The sequence below is a fragment of the Lolium rigidum genome, chromosome 7 (assembly GCF_022539505.1).
Source record: "Lolium rigidum isolate FL_2022 chromosome 7, APGP_CSIRO_Lrig_0.1, whole genome shotgun sequence".
Classification (NCBI taxonomy): Eukaryota; Viridiplantae; Streptophyta; class Magnoliopsida; order Poales; family Poaceae; genus Lolium; species Lolium rigidum.
In genome coordinates, this window is record NC_061514.1 from 206,601,682 (window position 1) to 206,613,293 (window position 11,612).

The following is an 11,612-nucleotide window of genomic DNA, read 5'->3' on the forward strand; positions in this document are numbered from 1 at the left end:
TAAGAAGCTCACTCTTGTACATTATGCCAAACTAGTGTAAACAAGAAACAAAAAGATGCAATTGCAGGATATAAAGGAAATAGCTTCGAGCACACACACGACGGCGCCAGAAAAATACTTTACCTGAGACCGTAGTATGAGTGCCTTTTTACCTTTCCTCCCCGGCAACGGCGCCGTAAAAGTGCTTGATGTCTACGTTCCCCTCCTTTCCCGTAGACAGTGTTGGGCCTCCAAGAGCAGAGGTTTGTAGAACAGCGAAGCAAGTTTCCCTTAAGTGGATACCCAAGGTTTATCGAACTCAGGGAGGAAGAGGTCAAAGATATCCCTCTCATGCAACCCCGCAACCACAAAGCAAGAAGTCTCTTGTGTCCCCAACACACCTAATAGGTGCACTAGTTCGGCGAAGAGATAGTGAAATACAGGTGGTATGAATAAGTAGTAGCAACGGCAACGACACCCGTAAAAGTGCTTTGCCCGAGACGATAAACAAGCGATAGTAATGTAGCAAGAATAACGCAGCAGAGTAACGCTAGCAGCAGTAACGCAATGAAACAGTAAACAAGCAAGTAGTAACTCAGCAGTATTTAGGGACAAGGCCTAGGGATTACACTTTCACTAGTGGACACTCTCAACATTGATCACATAACTGAACGAGATAAATGCATACTCTACACTTTTGTTGGATGATGAACACATTGCGTAGGATTACACGAACCCTCAATGCCGGAGTTAACAAGCTCCACAATAATGCTCATGTTTAAGTAACCTTTAGTGTAAGATAGATCAACAGACTAAACCAAGTACTAGCATAGCATGCACACCGTCACCTTCATGCATATGTAGGAGGAATAGATCACATCAATATTATCATAGCAATAGTTAACTTCGCAATCTACAAGAGATCATGATCATAGGATAAACCAAGTACTAACACGGTGCACGCACTGTCACCTTTGCACACATGTGCAGGAGGAATAAAACTACTTTAATAACACATCACTAGAGTAGCACATAGATAAATTGTGATACAACATGCTGCAATCATAAAGAGATATAAATAAGCACCTCACTATGCCATTCAACAGGTGAATAAGTATTCGTGAAATCTAGCCTAAGAGACCCACACGGTGCACACTACTGTCACCTTTACACACGTGGGACTAGGAGTCTCCGGAGATCACATAAGTAAAACTCACTTGACTAGCATAATGACATCTAGATTACAAGCATCATCATATGAATCTCAATCATGTAAGGCAGCTCATGAGATTATTGTATTGAAGCACATAGGAGAGAGATGAACCACATAGCTACCGGTACAGCCCCGAGCCTCGATGGAGAACTACTCCTCCTCATGGGAGCAGCAGCGGTGATGAAGATGGCGGTGGAGATGGCAGCGGTGTCGATGGAGAAGCCTTCCGGGGCACTTCCCCGCTCCGGCAGTGGTGCCGGAACAGCAGATCCTGTCCCCCGGATCTTGGCTTCGCGATGGCGGCGGCTCCGGCGGGTTCTCGTGGGTTCCGTCAATTGGTATCGGGTTTTCTGACCCAGGGGCTTCTTATAGACGAAGAGGCGGCGCCGGGGGGTCGAAGGGCTGGCCAAACCCTAGGGGGCGCGGCCCCCTAGGCCGCGCCGGGTATGGTGTGGTGGGCTCGTGCTCCCCCTCCGGTCCCTCTCGTGTGTTCTGGATGCTTCCGGGGATTCTAAGATCTTTGGCGTTGATTTCGTCCGATTCCGAGAATATTTCGTTACTAGGATTTCTGAAACCAAAAACAGCAGAAAACTGAACCGGCACTTCGGCATCTTGTTAATAGGTTAGTTCCGATAAAATGCACGAATATGACATAAAGTGTGCATATAACATGTAGATAACATCAATAATGTGGCATGGAACACAAGAAATTATCGATACGTTGGAGACGTATCAAGTAGTTCACCCCTGGACTATGGGTCCATAGCAAGTAGCTAGATGGTTGTCTTCTCCTCATTGTGCTTCATTGTTGGATCTTGTGAGCTGCCTAACATGATCAAGATCATCTATCCGTAATACTCTATGTTGTGTTTGTCGGGATCCGATGGATAGAGAATACCATGTTATGTTAATTATCAAGTTATTACATATGTGTTGTTTATGATCTTGCATGCTCTCCGTTATTAGTAGAGGCTCGGCCAAGTTGATGTTAGTAACTCCAAGAGGGAGTATTTATGCTCGATAGTGGGTTCATGCCTCGCATTGACACCGGGACATGTGACGAAAGTTCTAAGGTTGTGTTGTGCTGTTGCCACTAGGGATAAAACATTGATGCTATGTCCGAGGATGTAGTTATTGATTACATTACGCACCATACTTAATGCAATTGTCCTGTTGCTTTGCAACTTAATACCGAGGGGGTTCGGATGATAACCCGAAGGTGGACTTTTTAGGCATAGATGCAGCTTGGATGGCGGTCTATGTACTTTGTCGTAATGCCCAATTAAATCTCACTATACTTATCATGCCATGTATGTGCATTGTTATGCCCTCTCTATTTTTCAATTGCCCGACTGTAATTTGTTCACCCAACATGCTTTTATCTTATGGGAGAGACACCTCTAGTGAACTATGGACCCCGGTCCATTCTTCAATACTGAAATACAAATCTACTGCAATACTTGTTTTTACTGTTTTCTCTGCAAACAATCATCTTCCACACAATACGGTTAATCCTTTGTTACAGCAAGCTCGGTGAGATTGACAACCTCACTGTTTCGTTGGGGCAAAGTACTTTGGTTGTGTTGTGCAGGTTCCACGTTGGCGCCGGAATCTCCGGTGTTGCGCCGCACTACATCCCGCCGCCATCAACCTTCAACGTGCTTCTTGGCTCCTCCTGGTTCGATAAACCTTGGTTTCTTTCTGAGGGAAAACTTGCTGCTGTGCGCATCATACCTTCCTCTTGGGGTTCCCAACGAACGTGTGAAATACACGCCATCAAATCCACAAGACTTCGTCAAGCAAGCACAATCAAGAAAGGTATTCCATCTTGTTGCGGTCAAGATCGTCATCATCAAGCTCAAGTGGAATACTCAAGGTTAAGGTTTGCTCTTGATAGGGTTTCTTTCTCACCGGTCTCATGGTGTAGTTGGAGACCGGTTTATAGTTTAGTTGCCGTACTATCAAGAGGGCTCTCGAGTGAGTAACTTGATCGTATCGTCCGGAGAGAGCTCAAACCTTTGCATCCTTGCATCATCTTTCTTGGTTGTTATTTGGATCTTATCCATATGGTGTTTTAGAGCTTGTGCTTATTCTCATGACAAGCTCTAGTTCATCGAAAACGGATTCCGCATGAATCACTTGTTGCGTTTTCGATATTGGAGTTTTTCTCGGTTTCTCGTATTGAGAGGTTTCACTCTAAAATACATAGAAAAACCTACCCCACTTGTTCTTAAGCTTTTCACTCTTTGTGGGGTAGCTCTTATCATCTTCTTTACAACAAAATTGGTTTCACCTAAATCCGAGTTTCCTAACTCAAGTTGTTGCATTTTCCATATTGGAGGTTTTACCGGTTTGCTGTTTATAGATAGGTAAAACCTTTATCCATTTGTTTCTATCCTACTTTGCTGGACTATGATGGTTCCCTGCATGATCTTGTAGAGCTTGTTACTAGCTTCGAAACGAGCCCAAGATCATCAAAATCGGAGTCCGGATGCAAAAGTTCTTGAGGTTTTCGTATCGGGTGTTTGACAAAAAACTGGGGGGCCGGAACTGCCGCCGGGAACACCCCGGCACTGCCGCCGGGCCGGCACTGCCGGTGGAAAAGGCCAGCACCGCCGGCCACCCCGGCACTGCCGGTGGAACAAGGCCGGCACTGCCGGCCTGTCGCGATTTTGGCCCCAACGGGCAGAAATCTAAGACCCCTATTTAAGGCCTTCTTCCTCCTCTTTCTCCCCACTTCTTCTTCCTCCTTTGGCTCTCCACCATTGCTGACCTTGAGAGCTTTCCACATCCCTCTACTCCTCCAATGATTCTTGAATCCATTTGAGGGAAAAGGAAGAGGAGATCTAGATCTACATTTCTACCAATCAAATCCATCTCTTTGTGAGTGGAACTCTCTAGATCTTGATCTTGGTGTTCTTTGTGAATTCCTTTGTTCTTCCTCTCTTATTCCCCCAATAGCTTTTGTAGCTTTGTTGGAATTTGAGAGAGAAGGACTTGAGCATCTTTGTGGTGTTCTTGCCATTGCATTTGGTGCATCGGTTTGAGTTCTCCACGGTGATTCGTGGAGGTGAAAGCAAGAAAGTTGTTACTCTTGGGTTCTTGGAACCCTAGACGGATTCTAGGCCTTTGTGGCGATTTGTTGGGAGCCTCCAATTAAGTTGTGGATGTGTGCCCCAATCTTTGTGTAAGACCCGGTTTCCGCCTCGAAGGAAATCCCTTAGTGGAACCGTGACCTAGGCCTTTGTGGCGAGGGTCACCGGAGATTTAGGTGAGGCGCCTTCGTGGCGTTCGGTGTATGGTGTGAGTACCTCATCTTGGGGTGAGGCCTTTGTGGCGTTGGTGTGCATCGAGCAACCACACCTCAAGGTGAGCCTCTTGTGGCGTTCGGGAGCACTAAGCAACCGCACCTCTCCACCGGAGATTAGCACTCGCAAGAGTGTGAACTCCGGGATAAATCATCGTTTCCCGCGTGCCTCGGTTATCTCTATACCCGAGCTCTTTACTTATGCACTTTACCTTGTGATAGCCATCGTGCTTGAAGTTATATATATCTTGCTATCACATACTTGCTTGTATTGCTTAGCTTAAGTTGTTGGTGCACATAGGTGAATCATTGCTTAGAATAAGTTGTTGGTGCACATAGGTGAACAATAGTATATAGGCTTTGGGCTTGACAAAGTAAACGCTAGTTTTATTCCGCATTTGTTAAGCCCATCTCGTAAAAGTTTTAAATCGCCTATTCACCCCCCCCCCCTCTAGGCGACATCCGTGTCCTTTCAAGTGGTAATAGCAATCTGAATAAAATATGGAAGAGAGTAAACATGCAACATAACAGTAAATAAACGGAGATTCGATGTTTGGAAACAAGGCCTAGGGATCATACTTTCACTAGTGGACACTCTCAACATTGATCACATAATAAAACCACTCTACACCCTTTTGTTGGATGACAAACACCATTAATTGTGTAGGGCTACAAGAGCTCCCTCAAGCCGGAGTTAACAAGCTCCACAACATTCGGTGTTCATATTTAAGTAACCTTAGAGTGCATGATAGACCATTGCAACTATACCGAGTACTAACATAGCATGCACACCAGTCACCGTCGACCTATGAAAGGGGGAATAGATCGCATCAATACTATCATAGTAATAGTTAACTTCATAATCTACAAGAGATCACAATCATAACCTATGCCAAGTACTACATGATGCACACACTCGTCACCATTACATCATGAATGAGGAATAGAATACTTTAATAACATCACTAGAGTAGCACATAGATGATATTCAACTAGATCACAAAGCTCATGATCACATAAAGATCACATGGGAGAGAGAGATGAACCACATAGCTACAGTACAGCCCTTAGCCTCGGGGGAGAACTACTCCCTCCTCATCATAGGAGACAGCAGCGTCGATGAAGATGGCGGTGGTGTCGATGGAGATGCCTTCCGGGGGCACTTCCCCGTCCCGGCGGCGTGCCGGACAGAGACTCTCGTCCCCCGAATCTTGGCTTCGCGATGGCGGCGGCTCTGGAACTTTTCTCGTATCGTGGCCTATCCGTTTAGGGTTTTCGCGACGGAGACCTTAAGTAGGCGGAAGGGCAGCCTCGGAGGGGCCCTGGTGGGGCCACACCATAGGGGGGCGCGCCCCCCCCCTTGGCCGCGCCGCCCTGGCGTGTGGGGCCCCCTGGCTCCCCTCTCGGTCTCTCTCCGATGTTCTCGGAAGCTTCGTGGAAAAATAAGATACCGGACGTTGATTTCGTCCAATTCCAAGAATATTTCCTTACTAGGATTTCTGAAACCAAAAACAAAGAAAAACAGAACCGGCACTTTGGCATCTCGTTAATAGGTTAGTTCCGGAAAATGCATAATAATGACATAAAGTGTGTATAAAACATGTGAGTATCATCATAAAAGTAGCATGGAACATAAGAAATTATAGATACGTTTGAGACGTATCAAGCATCCTCTGTCAACCATGAGCGATCTCTCTTGGCCATCGGACACCGATAGCGAGGGGAAGCCGCCTGGATGGCGCCATTGGTGGGATCAAGCTGCATTGTCCAACAGCGACAATTCCCCCCCGCCGGCCAGCGAGGACGAATGGGATGATGACAAGGAGGAGGACAAAGAGGCCGAGGAGCAGGCCGAGGAGGAGGCCGAGGAAGAGGAGGAGGAGCAGGAGGAGGAGGACGAAGAGGCTGAGGACGCTGACAACGAGGATGACTCAACTTCCTCCGACGAGGAGGTGACGAGCCCGAAGCGTCGCCGCCAAGACGATGAGGCGGGGCCATCTAGGAAGAAGAAGTAGTTTAAGTTTGTTTTAAAGTTTTTATATGTAATTTTTATGTTTATTCGAATCATATATAATTTGTCTATGTTGCACCACTTGAGAGTTCAAAGCTTTCGTTCGACGAGGGTATTGCCGTAGATCGGGAAGACGAGGGTAGTGCCATAGATCGGGAAGACGAGGGTATAGCCGTAGAAACCCAGGCCATTGTCGCCGACAGGTCGGGGCCACCAGACGGTTCCCGCGATTTTCTCTCGTCCGGAGTCCCCGAGCGCTCCCCGGGGGGGCGGGGATGGCCTGGGCTCTCCGGACGGATGAAAGGCCTAATCCGGACAAAAACGAGGAACCGGGGGCGCGACTGGGCCGTTTTCGTCCATCCGGATGACAAAACACCGTCCTGGGGGCCTCGTCGGGGAGACGGCTGGAGATGCTCTTAGTATTAGACCGGAACTTGGGCCTTTTTTCCTTTTTCTTGGGATTCGTACTTGGAGTACCTCGTATCATCATATGGGTTGTGTCACCTAGTTTGCATTAGGCGCACTTTTAATTCTGCAAAGCCTAAAATTGCCAAAAAAAATGTGTAGAACCTATTCGCACCCCCCTCTCCAAGTTATAGTTTGTATTCTTACACAAGCCCCCAAAGTATCCCCCAAGAAACCACGATCCATGCCATGAACGAGTCGTCGCAAGCGATGGTGACCAAGATGAAGGAAGATTCCAAGATCTTGACGGCCAACACTTCCACCATGGATGATGATGCCAAGGCATGGTACAAGGTGGGCCAGGCTCGCATCATTAAGGAGATGATGGCAGCATCGGCGGTAGAGTTGGCCACACATGCCATGCGCAGCCACTATTGGCGACACAACTTTCGCCTCCGATGCCTGAGCAACCAACACCTTCTTTCATCGGCGATTGGTTGGCCTCCTCCATGTGATTCCCTAATGTGGGTTGCTAGACTTGGTTTCATTTTGGTAGCCGGCGTGTGGCCAGTGAATTTGAATTTGAGACATTGCATTTGAATGTGGGTGCCTTCATGGCCCAATTTAAACTATGATTTCCATTTCCTAATTTTTTTTGTACTTTTGATCATTTACGGATGCCGATGGGGTAGATAGCCCCCAAAACGCGACACCATTGCCTGCGCTCCCTAAATACTTCATCTAGAGTTTTTGTCGGCCTCCATTTGGGGGGCATCTGTGGGGATGCTCTAAGTTAGAGCTTCTCCAGTAAGCATACAACTGCTCCTGCCCTACATTTCTTGTAGATGGAAGTTGAAAAGTAGCTTGTGGATTTCCTTGGTCAATGAATTCCTACTCACTATGTATTCCCTCCCTTCTAAAATAGTATACATTATAGCTCTAAAATAGTATACATTATAGCTCTAAAATTTATTCTGAAATAACCTACATTCTAGCTTTTAGTCAACAACAACACTGAAAACAAGTGGTTTTGCTCTCTTTATTGGATATTGTTATTTTTAATGTATCTTAGATTGGTTTTTCACATATCTAAGTAATACTAATAAATGCGACACTAGTTTGTCTCATTTTTTCTAGGAGTGGTGTTTTGGAACATGGGTGCATATGCTCCCTATATTTTAAAATGCATCTTATGTACATTTTAAATTTCAAAAAAATTGAAACAAAAAATTTGTACGTACATCTTCACGTGCTACACGCTCACAAAGTTGTTTCATAAAAAATCGATTTATCATGTAACGTGTGTAAAAAAGACAAAATTCAGTGCTAAAAATAATGCTTTTCACAAGATAAAGTTTCTCCATTTTACATAGACCACAAAAAATATTGGTTTTTTGTGAAACTTAGCGAATGCACATACATTATGGAGATGTACATGTAGAATTTTTTACCCAAATTTTTTGACATTTCGAAATATGTTTTTTTAGTAGAGGGAGCATACGCACGTGGGAGCCGAATTGAATTTCCCGAATGTAGACTAAATCAGAACGAACAAGTTATGCATTACTATACCCATATTTTGAAGTAGACCAGTGTATACTGCCTACATGGATGTTACATGCGCAGAGTTCTATTCTCTGAATGTATGAAATATCATCTTTTACATCCTTGTTTCTAATCAATTATAGCACATAAGACCATACAATATGTCACTTACCGAACTCCTTACCATGGAATATAAGACAGAAGAACAAGAATGCAAAAAACTTCGCAGAAAAGGGTTGACAATACGTGATTTATTTGATGCACAAAAGTGATTCTTCATTGATACATGCACCAGTACATGGACTCACTATTGTTTCTTAATATACATAACAAGGTAAACAACACAATACTCACTTCATCAGTAAGAGGTAATCTACATACTCAATAGATTTCCTGTGTTAAATGGCAATATATATATGGAATCTCTTATTTCCAACACATCAGCACAGGTCCCAGTTCCTGAATCATAACATTTGAGAAATCGTGGCCCATGTGTGGACAAGATTCTTCCATCATCTAACACCAGAAAAGGATGCACAAACCCCCAGGAACGTGCAAAGGCCCGTTGTATTTCTTAACCCAGATATCATTTTCAATATTTGTGCCCATAGACCCGTAATGGGCATTGTGAACTGTTGCTAGGCAGCCATCCATTTCGGCCAACGAGGCAACGATAGCTGCATATGTAGTTGCACGTAAATTAATTCCTCACTAAGTCACTATCTTGGATAAATTTGAGCATGGGTAGCGGACCTCGGATGGTCCCAATCCACTCCTCTTTGGCTCTTTCTAAAGGTTAAACAAAGCTATGCTGCTTGGGTTTAACAGTCGTCACCCCAAACAAAAGAAAGAGGTGACAAAATCAATCAAGAAATACACCGCCCCGTCGATTGCACATCCCATCTTGCGGCTAGCACCAGCTCTACTTTTTTCTCCACCTTCCATGTTTCATGCCATCAAGGGTGATAACCTCGCAGACCTGCGTACCATAGATGCCAAGTCTACTAACGCGAAGCACCTTGAACTCTCCCGTGGAGGAGGAGACATCCCCAAAAGCATTAGACTCCACTATTTTTTCTCTAACCAAGTTGTTACTAAGGGCATGATTGGTTGCTCACAATTCGTTTTCTCGTATGATTTGGGCCAAAAGCCAGACGTTTGGGAGTCCACAATAAAAATGTTTTCTACATAGCACGGTTTTTAAAGCAACCTCACATGCAGAAAAACTTGGCTAAGAAAAACAGCTGATTCGGCCGTGTCTCCGTGACCACGCTACCATGAGCGTAAAAGTGGGTCCTTCTTGGGTGATACCATATGATGGAGGACCAGCCTTGATTGTGTGGCGCGATCTCACGAATTGACCTAGAAATGGAGAGGGTGAGAGATCAACACGAAGAACAGCGAAAAATGAAGAACACGATGAACGCGCGCAACACAACCCGATACAATCCGGTTTGCTCTCAACAGCCCGAATCACCGTTCCGATACAATCTCTCGAGAATAGACACGAGGTAGAATCCCCGAGGAAGAGATTGGTATGTGATCGATGGAATCCCTCGTATGAGAGACCGAAGTAGAATCACACAAGTGATAGGTCAATCACATAAAGAGGACCTTGATATAACTCATAGATTTATGTCTAAGAGAGGAGGGGATTTTCCTAATCCACTAGGGATGGTGGAGGCATGAGCCTAGTTCATCAACTGTAGTCTTCCTAGGTGGGGTTGGGGGGCTAGATATTGGGAAACACTAAGAAGGGGTAGTTTACGCATACAAGGGGTACATGGGCCTTGGGCTGAATTGACTTCTGGCCGGCGCCTCACTTAGTTCGGAGACTTCGGTGTATGTAGGACGGAGACTCCAGTCTTGATCTTCATAGGTCGGAGACTCCGGTGTGAGTCGATGAGGCCGGAGACTCCAGTGTAGTTGCGCCTGGAGTTCCTTCCGTCTCCTCTTCCATGCCACCGTGACCTCGGCCTTCATTCCTCGAGCATCCATGGCATCCTCTTTTCCCTCCGTACTTGGCGATGTATTCCTATCATATGCATATGATCGGAGGATGAAGTAGCATACTATTTCGTATAGGCGATTGTAGGAACACACAAAGGAAAAGATTCACATTTGCGTGATGTGTTGACGATGCAGCGAAGACCGTAGGTCGGGCTGTATCAGTGGGTGAAGGAATAAGAGCATGTGTACGATAACCTTACGACTAATTTGCATCATTTTAATCCATCCCATGAATGGTTTTTGGTTTCGTGGAGTATTTGAATGGCAATTTCGTATTCCATGTTGAACACACACAAAAAATACTAATTGATGTTACGAATCAATTCCCATGAATGGTTTTTGGTTTCGTGGAATATTAGAATGGAAATTTTGTATTCCATGTGAAGCTTTTTTGGCCGAATTTAGTCAAAAAATTGCAACCTTTTGTGAGTTTCAAAATTCCTTCGAGGAGTAGGTCATCTAACTATTGTGTTTATAGTTTTCCATTTCGACATTCATATACAAGTACATCTATGTCTTCCTAGTACACTATACGTAGTTGTAGATCTACTCGTTTACGAATGTTGAAATCAAAAAATTTAAACATAAAAGTAGTGCGAAATGGTGAGGTGAAGCTACTCCCCGGAGGAATTTTGAAATGGTCAACCATGTGCGAAAATTTAACAAAACTTGTCCACAAATGCTCAAAAACACGATACTGAGTTTGAAACACTCGATGAAACGCCGAACCGATCACGGAATGGAATCACAATGTCAAGGCACATCTTTTTCATGTAGACCTTATGTCGAATCAATGAATAGTTAGGCAGAAATAAGGTGATTATGATTGAACTAGTTTAGTTAACCACACCCTTCCTCAACATGCAGCCTATCAATCGAACTGCATCTTGTTTCTCCAACCGAACCCAAGTGAAATTGTTAGCTTCCAAACCTAGTACCAAAGTTAGCCCAAGTCAAGTTTTCGCACATACGGTAGCTACCGGTGGAATTGCATGTGACAGGATGAAACGCGAAAAACTAATGTGAGCAACCAATTAGGCCCTAAGTAGCATACGGCCACAAGAACAGGGTAACGGTCATTTTTTGTTAAGATATATATCGAATATGTGTACGAGTAGTGCTATAATGGACTTTTAATTATG